General features: G+C 42.3%; 1 pseudogene; it reads left to right on the top strand.

Moving 5' to 3' along the window:
• The first annotated feature begins 8,629 nt into the window (after positions 1-8,629).
• On the top strand, positions 8,630-10,355 carry LOC147445905 (uncharacterized; annotated as a pseudogene).
• The last annotated feature ends 486 nt before the right edge of the window (positions 10,356-10,841 follow it).

Genomic DNA, 10,841 nt, shown 5'->3' with positions numbered 1-10,841 from the left:
GTTTATGTTTGTTACTCCTTGCTTTGGATATAATTGTCACTCTGTGTCGATGTTACTATCAAGAGACCTTCTCTATCTCTACATTTTGAAGCCTTTCTTGTTGCATGCAATGTAAAGTTGAGTATTTACATTCGTTATTCCTTGAACTTTGAATGGTAATAAGCAGGCCGGGTATGGAAATAAAGTTTTTTTGATTGGTTATATTCTTTATGTACATAAAGTGATCTTGACACAATGCCCTTACTCTCGTCCCTTGAGTAGAGGATTTCTTAATGGCTAATTACAATAGAGTTTATTTCTTTATGCTTGGAATTCTTTAGGTTTGTTCAAAGCCTCTCAACAAAGGTTAGATCATGCACAAATCAAGTGGTTGGAAGTTTCATCAATTAGTCTTCAAATGACATTGCTTCGACTAGAGGAATACAAAAGTAGTATTCTGACGATGGAAGCTTTGATGCCTGGTAGTTGTTTCCCATTTTCTTGGGTAAGTGTAAAGCAACACTCAACATCCTCTGAACCACCATATTGACAAGCAGAGATCATCCCCTCAAAAATCTCAGCTTCATTACAAATGTGAATCACTTGACCCACTAGAGTTTGTATGACATTTTCTCTGATGTGCATAGGCTTTACTAGGAGGAGAGCATGGCACGTGTGACACATGGGTGTGGCTTGGGAATCCACTAGCAAGGTTTTAATGCAACAATGTGGACACCAAATACGGAGCCATTTATCAAAACGGATATGAGATCTACTCCTTTGGGGCTTGTGTCTGAGTTGGCCCGTTTGACGCAATGGTTTGAAAGGTTAGATAGTTTCATCAAGATCTATGATTTGTTGTTCTTCATTTGTGCAAACTAGTGGTACACCATGCCAAGTCAAGTTGCTATAATGTGGGCCTGGATTTGTCTAATACTTCCTTTGACAGGGAGATCAATCTTCATAAGGATCACAAATGTTAAGAGCGTCCCTTTCATGTTTTGCAATTGTTGCATAATGACTTCAATCTCTTTCAGATCCTTGGAATACACCTCTTTCTATATTGTTGACAGTGAACCCTTGAGGTGGTTGATGCGATCCACCACATCATCTTTCCTCTCTTGTATATCATTGTCACCATCGTGCGCTTCAAAGGATCTCGACAAAGGCTAGATCATGTACAAATTAAGTGGTTGGAATTTTCATTAATTGGTCTTCAAATGGCATGGCTTTGACTAGAGGAATACAAAAGTAGCATTTTGACGATGGAAGCTTTTATGTCTACCAATTGTTCCCCATTTTCTGAGGTAAGTATAAAGCAACACTCAACATCCTCTAAACCACCAAATTGACAAGCAGAGATCATCCCCCCAAAACTCTCAAATTTAATGCAAACGCGAATCACTTCTCACTAGAGTTGGTATGACATTTTCACTGATGTGCATAGGCTTTATTGGGAGGAGAGCATGGTACATGTGACACATGTGTGTGATTTGAGAATCCACTACCAAGGTTTTGGTGCAACAATGTGGACACCAAATACGGGACCGTTTATCAAAATGGACACGAGATCTACCCTTTGGTGCTTGCTTCTGAGTTGGCCCGTTTGACGCAATGATTTGAAAGGTTGGCTAGATCCATCAAGATCTATGTTTTGTTATTCTTCATTTGTGCGAACTAGTGTTACACCATGACCGAGTCGAGTTGCTATAACGTGCGCCTGGATTTGTTTAGTACCTCCTCTGACATGATTCCAGAAAGATGATGGAAACTTTTATGATTTTCGGCCTTTCATAACTCCCACATATGATCTTTGATTTGAGTGGAGATAATAGATCTGCAATCTACGCGTCAAGCTCTTTCCATAGATATGCTACATGATATGATTTTACCTGCTAGATTTTTAATTCCATTTTGGGAGGAAACTTTGAATTCAAATAAACTAGCCGTTTTGCCTGTTTGAATTCAAAAGGTGTCCTTTGATTACTTTCTTAATACTAAAGGTTTGACTTCCTTAAACTGCCAAATAAAGAGACCCTCCTAGACTCCATTCTCTTCCTAATGCCTCCTCCTCCTCCTCATTTGGTCCCTATGGATCCCCAGATAGACTCATTCTTGCGCATGCGGCAAGAGTATGAGCAAGATTTGCAAGGGTTCTTCTCTTCATATACGCCACATTAGTTGTCCCAGTATGGGATGTCCCCCTCACCCTCGTCCATGCCCTCGCAAACCCCCACTACCTTTCCTTCACCCTTTCCCTCGGAACCCCCCACTACATTTCCTTCACCCTATACCTCGGTCCTTGCTACTACATTTCCTTCACCATTTTTCTCGCCACCCTCTTCTACAATATCCTCGCATCAATCCTCCCCGCTTCGACCATCAAGACATCCTAGACCTCGTGATCGTTGATCTTCTTTAGGGAAAAGTGAGCAACGTAGTTAACGTGGCTCTGGGGGTCGACGAGAGTCCACTGACAGCTAGCACAGACAAGGATCGGGGGAAGGCTCTTATTTCAATGCTTGCTTTGGAGGAGGTGGAGGAGGATTGTCCACTGACTTGCGAGATACGGGGTACAGTTCTGATGTGGAAGCTCCAGATGCCGATGATGATGGCCTATACTATAGGTGTCATCAAGATCTGAGCGTTCGGGGGGGGGAGGGGGACAAAGATACAAACAAAAAAAATGCTTGAAGGGGGAGAATTTTATGAAGGTTTCAAACCACACCATCTACCTTTCAGGTTATAAATGAAGGGTCACTTCTCTTCAAGATTCAAATTACCATATGAGAGTAAATGGTATCATGTCAGCTTGCAAAGCATTTATTGTGATTGTGCGGATTGGGGCAGCCAATGTAAGCATCTTAATGGTGTTCAAATGACTCACTTTCCTTGTTTGAAAGAATTTCTACATGGTACACATAAAGATGCATCCAATATCTACAAAGATGCGATGCATCATGATTTTGAAGTGTACGATGGTGACAATGATATACAAGAGAGGGAAGATGATGTGGTGGATCTCATCAACCACCTCAAGGGTGCACTGTCAACTATACAGAAAGAGGTGTATTCCAAGGATCCCAAAGAGATTGAAGTCATCAAGCAACATTTGCAAAACATGAAAGGGACGCTCTTAACATTTGTGAAAGTGCATCCTTTGACCACTCTTACACATCTCTTACATACCCACCATTCTTACACACATAACATACATCTATTTGTCAAAATGTTAATCACCTCCATAAGCTCATGGCAAATAAAGAGTTTCTCCTACATCCCATCCTCTTCCTAATGGAGGGGAGTGGTCATAGGGACCAGAGCCCCCAGAAGGATTCCCAGAAGAGGAACCCACGGTTGTCCTCAAAGAGTGAAAGAAGTCTTCATCTTGCCCGGCCATGTCACAACTAAAAAAGAGAGAAAAAAGAAATCGAATACAACCTAAATAGACATGCTAAAACCCTGCTAATAGAGGGGCCAAACTCATGCCGTTTGCTAGGGATAATGCCCCTCTATTAGAGGGATTTGGGCATGCCTATTTGCATGCAATGGGCAACCCAAACTGCCCATTGCATGCAAATAGACATGAAAAAACCCCTTTGATAGAGGGGCAAAACTAAAGGGGTTTTGGCATGCTTATTTGCATGCAATGGGCAACCCGTTTGGGCTGCACATTGCATGCAAATAGACATGCCAAAACCCCTCTAACAGAGGGGCCAAATGGCATGTTGTTTGCTAGTGGTTTTGGACATTGAAGGGGGGAGGTAAAATAGGGCCAAAACAACATGAGCATGGGGGACAACCCATGGGCTCACATGAGCCTTTACCTCGACCAATTAGGCCAATAAAACATAGGGTTTTGGACTGGGGTCAAATAGACTTGCCGTTGGGCCCCTCTATTAGAGGGGTCATTAGAAAATTTCGGAGGTCATTTGGAGGGCCTTGTAAGAAATTGTATTTCTCTCTCTAGAAACTTTTTTTAAAATGCACTTGCACCTTGTGAGTACGTCCAAATGGACAACCAGACACTCTAAAAAGTAGATTTATATTCCCAATCGTCCTTGAAAACGGTCACTTTTTTATTTAATGCGAGCGTCTTTTTCAGGAGGCAGGTGCGACACATTCAATGCAGCTTATGTCATCACTGGAACTTAAAAAATCACAAACTATCAAATAGTGATAGATTTTGAGGCTTTTGACACCACCAATGCGTCCGAAACGCCAAAATACCCTAAAAACGAATGTCTACTTGTCTCGTTCCGACATCCGGAGAGGCAAAAAATAAAAAAAAACCCCAAAAAATGGGCTTTTTACTTAAGGCACGCGAGGAGGCATTCTAAAATTCTAGAATGCCCCTCTGCGCGCCGTTAGTACAAAGCTTCTTTTAGTGGGTTTTGGATACTTATCTTTTAAGAAAGCCCCGTTTTTTGACATTTTCCTCTCAAAAAGCTCCCTAGAAAAAGGAAAAAAGGGGCTTTTTACTAACGGCGCGCGAAGAGGCATTCCAAAATTTTGGAATGCCCCCTCGTGCGCCGTTAGTAAAATGTTTTTTTCGGGGTTTTGGATTTTTTTTGCCTCTTTGGATATCGGAGCGAGGCAATTAGACATTCATTTCTAGGATATTTGGGCGTTCCGAACGCATTGACAGTATCAAAAGTTTCAAAATCTTCCACCACTTGATAGTTTTGTGACTTTTTGAGTTCCAGTGATGACGTAAGCCGTATTAAATGCACCGCATCTACCTTCTGAAAAAGGTGCTCGCATTAAATGAAAGAGAGTGATCGTCTTCAAGGACCACTAGATTATTAAATGAGGAGAGGGACACCTTTTATATTTGTATTAATATCAATCTATTTTTCTACGTAACGTAGGCTCTTCTCTCATTGGAGGAGCTTATTTTCCTCTCTCTTCCAAAAGACCTCCGAAATCTCCTAATGTTTGGCATGTCGATTTGCATGCAATGGGCTGCCCATTGCATGCAAATAGGCATGCCAAAACCTCTCTAAACGGGGGGCCAAATGGGAAATTAGGGCAATAAACATAGGGTTTTGGACTAAGGTGAAATAGACTTGCCGATTAGAGGGGCCAAACTCATACCTAAAATGGCATGATTTAAGCCCTTCTATTAGAGGGGTTTTGGGCTACCGGTTTGGCCCCTCTATTAGAGATATTTTGGCATGCCTATTTTCATGCAATGGGCTGACCCATTTGGGGAGCCTATTGCATGCAGATAGGCATGCCAAAATCCCTCTAGCAGAGGGTCCAAACTCATGTCGTTAACCCCTCTAATAAAGGGGCTAAACACATTCCAAATGGCATGAGTTTTGCCCCTCTATTAGAGAGGTTTTGGCATGTCTATTTGCATGCAATAGGCTCCCAAAATGGGCTGCCCATTGCATACAGATAGGCATACCAAACCCCCTCTAATAGAGGGGCCAAACGCATGCCGTTTGCTAGTGGTTTTGGACATTGTAGGGGGGAGGCCAAAAAAACATGATCATGGGGGACAAGCTATGGGCTCCCATGAGCCTTTACGTCGACCAATTAGAGGGGTTTGGGCTATCAGTTTGGCCCCTCTATTAAAGAGGTTTTGGAATGCCTATTTGCATGCAATGGGATGCCCAAACGGGATGTCCATTGCATTCAAATAGGCACGCATAAAACCCTCTAATAGAGTGACCAAATAGCATGCGTTTGGCCCCTCTATTAGAGGGGTTTTGGCATGCCTATTTGCATGCAATGGGTGGCCCATTTGGGGAGCCCATTGCATGCAAATAGACATGCCAAAACCCCTCTAATAGAGGGGCCAAATGCATGCCGTTTTGGCATGAGTTTGGCCCCTCTATTAAAGGGGTTTTGCCATGCATATTTGCATGCAATGAGCAGCCCTTTTGGGGAGCCCATTGCATGCAAATAGTTATGCCAAAACCACTCTAATAGAGAGGCGGCCAAATGCATGCCGTTTACTAGGGGTGTAGGACATTAAAAGGGGGAGGCCAAAAAAACATGAGCATGGGGGGCAACCCATGGGCTCACATGATCCTTTACCCTACCGGTTTGGCCCCTCTATTAGAGAGGTTTTGGCATGCCTATTTGCATGCAATGGGATGCCCAAATGGGCTGTCCATTGCAAGAAAATAGGCATGCCAAAACCCCTCTAAACTCATGCCAACACGGCATGCATTTGGCTCCTCTATTAGAGGGGTTTTGGCATGCATATTTTCATGCAATGGGAAGCCCTTTTGGGGAGCCCATTGCATGCAAATAGGCATGCCAAAACCCCTCTAATAGAGGGTCCAAACAGCATGAGTTTAGCATGCCAAAACCTCAATAGAATTCAAAAAAATGTGAGCATGGGGGACAACCCATGGCCTCACGTGAGCCTTTACCTTGACAATAAGTGGAAATAGACATTTATTTTAAAACAAGCAAAAATAGACATTAATTTTAAAATAAATGCATGCCAACAAAAAAAGTGCATTTACATAGTTGTGTTTTGTGTGTCTCCTTGCCGCCTCTTGCCGTCAACAAAAGAGTTGCGGTCGCCATCAATGCTGCTTTGCCACCTTTTGCCACCAACAAAAGAGTTGTCGCCACCGCCGCCAATGCTCCTTTGTTCCTCTCTTGCCGTCAATGTTTGCTTGCCTCCTCCTTGTGTGTGTGTGTGTGTGTGTGTGTGTGTGTGAGAGAGAGAGAGAGAGAGAGAGAGAGAGAGAGAGAGAGAGAGAGAGAGAGAGAGCGAGAGAGAGAGAGAGGAAAGTTCTAAGAAGAGAAGAATAGGAGAAAAAACACAAAGGTCATCGTAGCTGTTTTGAAAATGGGTTAGGGTAAAAAAAGCCCAGCCAACAGGTTTCCTTTTTTATATAATTTTTTTCAATGTTTTCCGCGTTGATTTCCATGCTATTTGCCGCACTCATTGCCACTATTATACCCATGGGTGCTCTTTTAAAAAAAAAAATTGATCACTTCCCCCTTCTTTTGCCGACCTTCTCCCTCCACGTCTTTTAAGAAGAATCTATTAGACATGCAAAATCATTCTCATTTTAAGCTCTTGTTCACCTTACCTACCTCACCTCTCGCATTTCAAAGATGTAAGCACCAAGGTGGGATGAAGACGGACCAGACAATGCAGTGGAACGAATTGATGGTTGAACAACAGGTTGTTGTTTCCGTTCGAGCATTGCAAAAGGGCCATTCCTAGACTCCAAAGTGTCTGTTTGAAGCATGTCGAGGACTATGGAATGTGGGACTATCCATGAACACAAATAACTGATCTTCGCAAACTTTCCCACATGGAAACCGCTCCTCAGTGGAGTGTTGTAGGAGGAGGCTCTCAAGCGAGAAAGTCAGAGAGACAATTGCAAGAAAACAGGGTTGTCTCTCTTCCGCAACGAGTATGATCGGTTGGAGAAATGTCCAAAGTGCGATTAAGAGAGATACAAAGACCTTCCCATTGATCCAGAGGAAAGAAAGAAGACTCATCTGGTACCTAGGAAATTTTTACGACATTTTCTCCTCATCCCTCGTATCCAATACATGTTCAAGACCATGACCTTCAACAAACCCTTTACATGGCATGCCGGTAGTTTCTCTGTGGATGGTATAATGCGTGTCCCAGCGGATTCACAAGCATGGAAACACATTGAGGAAAAATGGCCCGTGTTCAAAGGAAACCCATGATATATTCATTTGGGCCTTGCAAGTGACGGTGTCAACCATTTCGACACCAACAGTATGTCATGGAGCACATGGCCAATTATCTTGATCAATTACAATATCCCCCCTTGGAAGAGCACCAAGAAAGGCTACATCATGCTATCTTTCTTGATCCCCAGAAAGCACAAAGTCAAAAACTTGGATGTGTATCTAGCCCCTCTTATTGATGAGTTAAAGGAGCTATGGACCGGTATCCCTGTCTACAATGTGTCTCCACCACCAACGAAGCGTCAAATCCATACTCGAGGCATACCTATGTGGACTATGCATGACTTTCAGGGTCTTGGAGAGGTCTCAGGTAGCCATACATGTAGAGCCCCTCAATTATTGGTTATTGTATACCAAAGGTAACCATAGTAATTATGGATATAATGTACTACCAAAAGGTTTGTCTACATCCATACATGCAATGTGTCCTATTTGTGGTCACTCTCTCGTCACAGAGCATCCATCACACCTTAAAAAGGTCATTTATCTTGATAGTCATCATTTTATACCACGAACACATGAAAAATACAAAGAACCTTTGAATGGAAAGTCCCCATATAGATGGACAATGAGAGATTGGAAAATAGCATGGGATAGGCATTGCTCAATGGACCCCCTTCCCCGACAGCCACCCAAGGGTATGACACAATATTCTGTGTTTTTTGAGTTGCCTTACTAGATCGATTTGAAGGTCCAACATTTGCTAGATCCAATGCACATATTCAAAAATGTAGGCCAGATGATCTGGGGACACATCATAGGCAAGAGCGACAGTGTTGGAATTAGGGAGGACATGAAACATCAATGCGAAATGCCTGCATCAGCAATGCCGATGATGGAAGACAACGGGAAGTATCGTCTTCCAAAGGCATCATGGATCCCATCAAATACTGACTAAATCAAAGTGAAAGAAGTTATTGCTTCCATCAGAACACCTACAGGTTACATGCGGTCTTTAAAGGGAGCATTCTCGAAGACAAATAAGGGTGATGGACCCCTATTACATGGGTTGAAATCCCACAATTGGCACAAGATGCTCCAGGTGATTATCCACCCTTTACATTTTATCTTACTTGGATGATACTCTGATGTTATTACTTTTGAAAATAGTATGCAGTTCATCTTACCATTGAGCATCAGTGGATATGGAAGCAAGAAAGTACGCGATGCTATATATAAGATGGGAGAGCTTGTCAGGTGGGTGATCTCTATGGAGATTGAAGTCGCATCCATACCAGTGGCAAGATTGTTAGCCAAAGAAGCAGTTTTTCTCATTGAAGAGAGCTTTCCCAAGTCCATACTATTGAGCCAACTCCATCTTATATTGCATCTTGTGGATGAGGTAGAGATTTGTGGAGTGGTCCATTCCCGTTGGATGTTCTTCCTTGAGCGTTTTCTTAAGACACTCAAGGGATTCATGAGGCTACGTTCATAGCCAGAGGCTAGCATGGCCGAAGGATGGATTGTGCTCAAGAGTCATTTGTGTACATCTCTGAGTACCATGTTTATTGACTGATAAACAAGATCCAAGGGTGCACTCCCATATGCCAAATGGGAAGGGGAAGATAAATCTCATGGAAAGGCACATACGTGATGCAATAAACAACTACCTTGTCCTTAATGCACCAAAGATACAAAAGTGTGTAGCTCTATATGCAAAATTGAAAAGAAAGCGTGAAGAAGATCGAGAAGCGTATAGGGAAATACACTCTCAGAGAAGAAATTGCAATGTGGTTTACCCACCATACCTTGCCATGTTTCCAAAACTTGTAAGGCCCGATTGGTTGCATGAACAAATGATTAAAGCTAAAGCTGATATTGAGCATGTTAGCAATGAGAAATGGGAGTATGTGCGAGGTTGTCTACCAAAGGTAATTGATAATCAAACTCAATATGCACAATATAAAGTATTAGTATATAGCTACCTATACTCAAACTTGTTCTACTTTCAACAGGCAAGGATGTTCAACTCGATGTTCCATGAAGGAAGGCACTTTCGAATTGATAATGTATACAAAAAACGAACAACGGATGATAGTGGAGTGATGGGCAATTTTGATGCGCAAACTCCAAACGGTACGAAAAATAGATATTGTGGAGTTATTTAAAGAATATAACGAGTAGATTTTCAAACTTTTTGAAAGTATGTGTTTGATGTGAAGTGGTTTGCAGGCATTTCATCTAGACATGCAAGCGGTATCTACATGGTGGACTCTATGAGATTCCATACGGGCACAAGTGATATCTACATCTCTCCATAAAGTTGTGAGCAAGTGATCTATCTTCCAAGTATTTACGAACGAAGGTTTTGGTTTGTCATACAAGTCACTCCAAGAGAAAGATGTATACTAGATGACGCAGTGAACATATTAACCACTGTGGATGAACACAACAATGATGATGAAGCAGACATAGAAGGTGAAGAACTTCCAGCACGGTTGCTTGACGAAGCGAATGAGAATGATGTCGATGAAAAATAGCAAACCTATATAGAAGATGAAGAAGAGGATGAAGAGCTAGCAGAAGAAAATGATGATGATGATGATCGTTTTGATCCCTATATTGCTGATTTTGATGAATTGGGACTCCACATAGACCGCGTCATCGCTATGGAACTAGCAGATGATGATGTAATGGATGATCAATTAAGTCCATGTTTTAATGCACCGTAATGAGGATGTTGTAGCTAATGTCAATCACGTGCTTTTGTGAATGCTTTGTTAATGATCTTTTGCTAGCATACATTGTAACACATTTGTTTGATCTCTCTCTCTCTCTCTCTCTCTCTCTCTCTCTCTCTCTCTCTCTCTCTCTCTCTCTCTCCCCCCCGTCGGATAGATCTTTAAGGTCTCTTGGGTGTGTGTGGGTGGGTGTGTGCGCTAATAAAAAGAGGAAAATGGTATAACCTTTCTATCACCCAAGTGTGGTAGATTGGTTATGCCATTTCCCTCTTGAATAACAAGTGTTGAGTTCAACTCTCCCCATCAGATAGATATTTAAGGTCTCTTGGGATAGTTTCCTATGAGGTTAAAATACTCTTCTTCTTCTTCTTCTTCTTCTTCTCTCTATGGCTCGTTTCTTTGTAGACAGGACGAGCAGCAACAAGGCGAGCTGAGGTGAGGTGGTCTTTACAGAGGGATAAATTTGTTAGGATGTAC

The sequence above is a fragment of the Adiantum capillus-veneris genome, chromosome 12 (genome assembly GCF_014529385.1).
Source record: "Adiantum capillus-veneris isolate H3 chromosome 12, ASM1452938v2, whole genome shotgun sequence".
In the NCBI taxonomy this organism is placed as follows: domain Eukaryota; kingdom Viridiplantae; phylum Streptophyta; class Polypodiopsida; order Polypodiales; family Pteridaceae; genus Adiantum; species Adiantum capillus-veneris.
The sequence above is the reverse complement of the archived record's forward strand: the minus strand, read 5'-3'. Positions and strand labels throughout refer to the sequence as shown.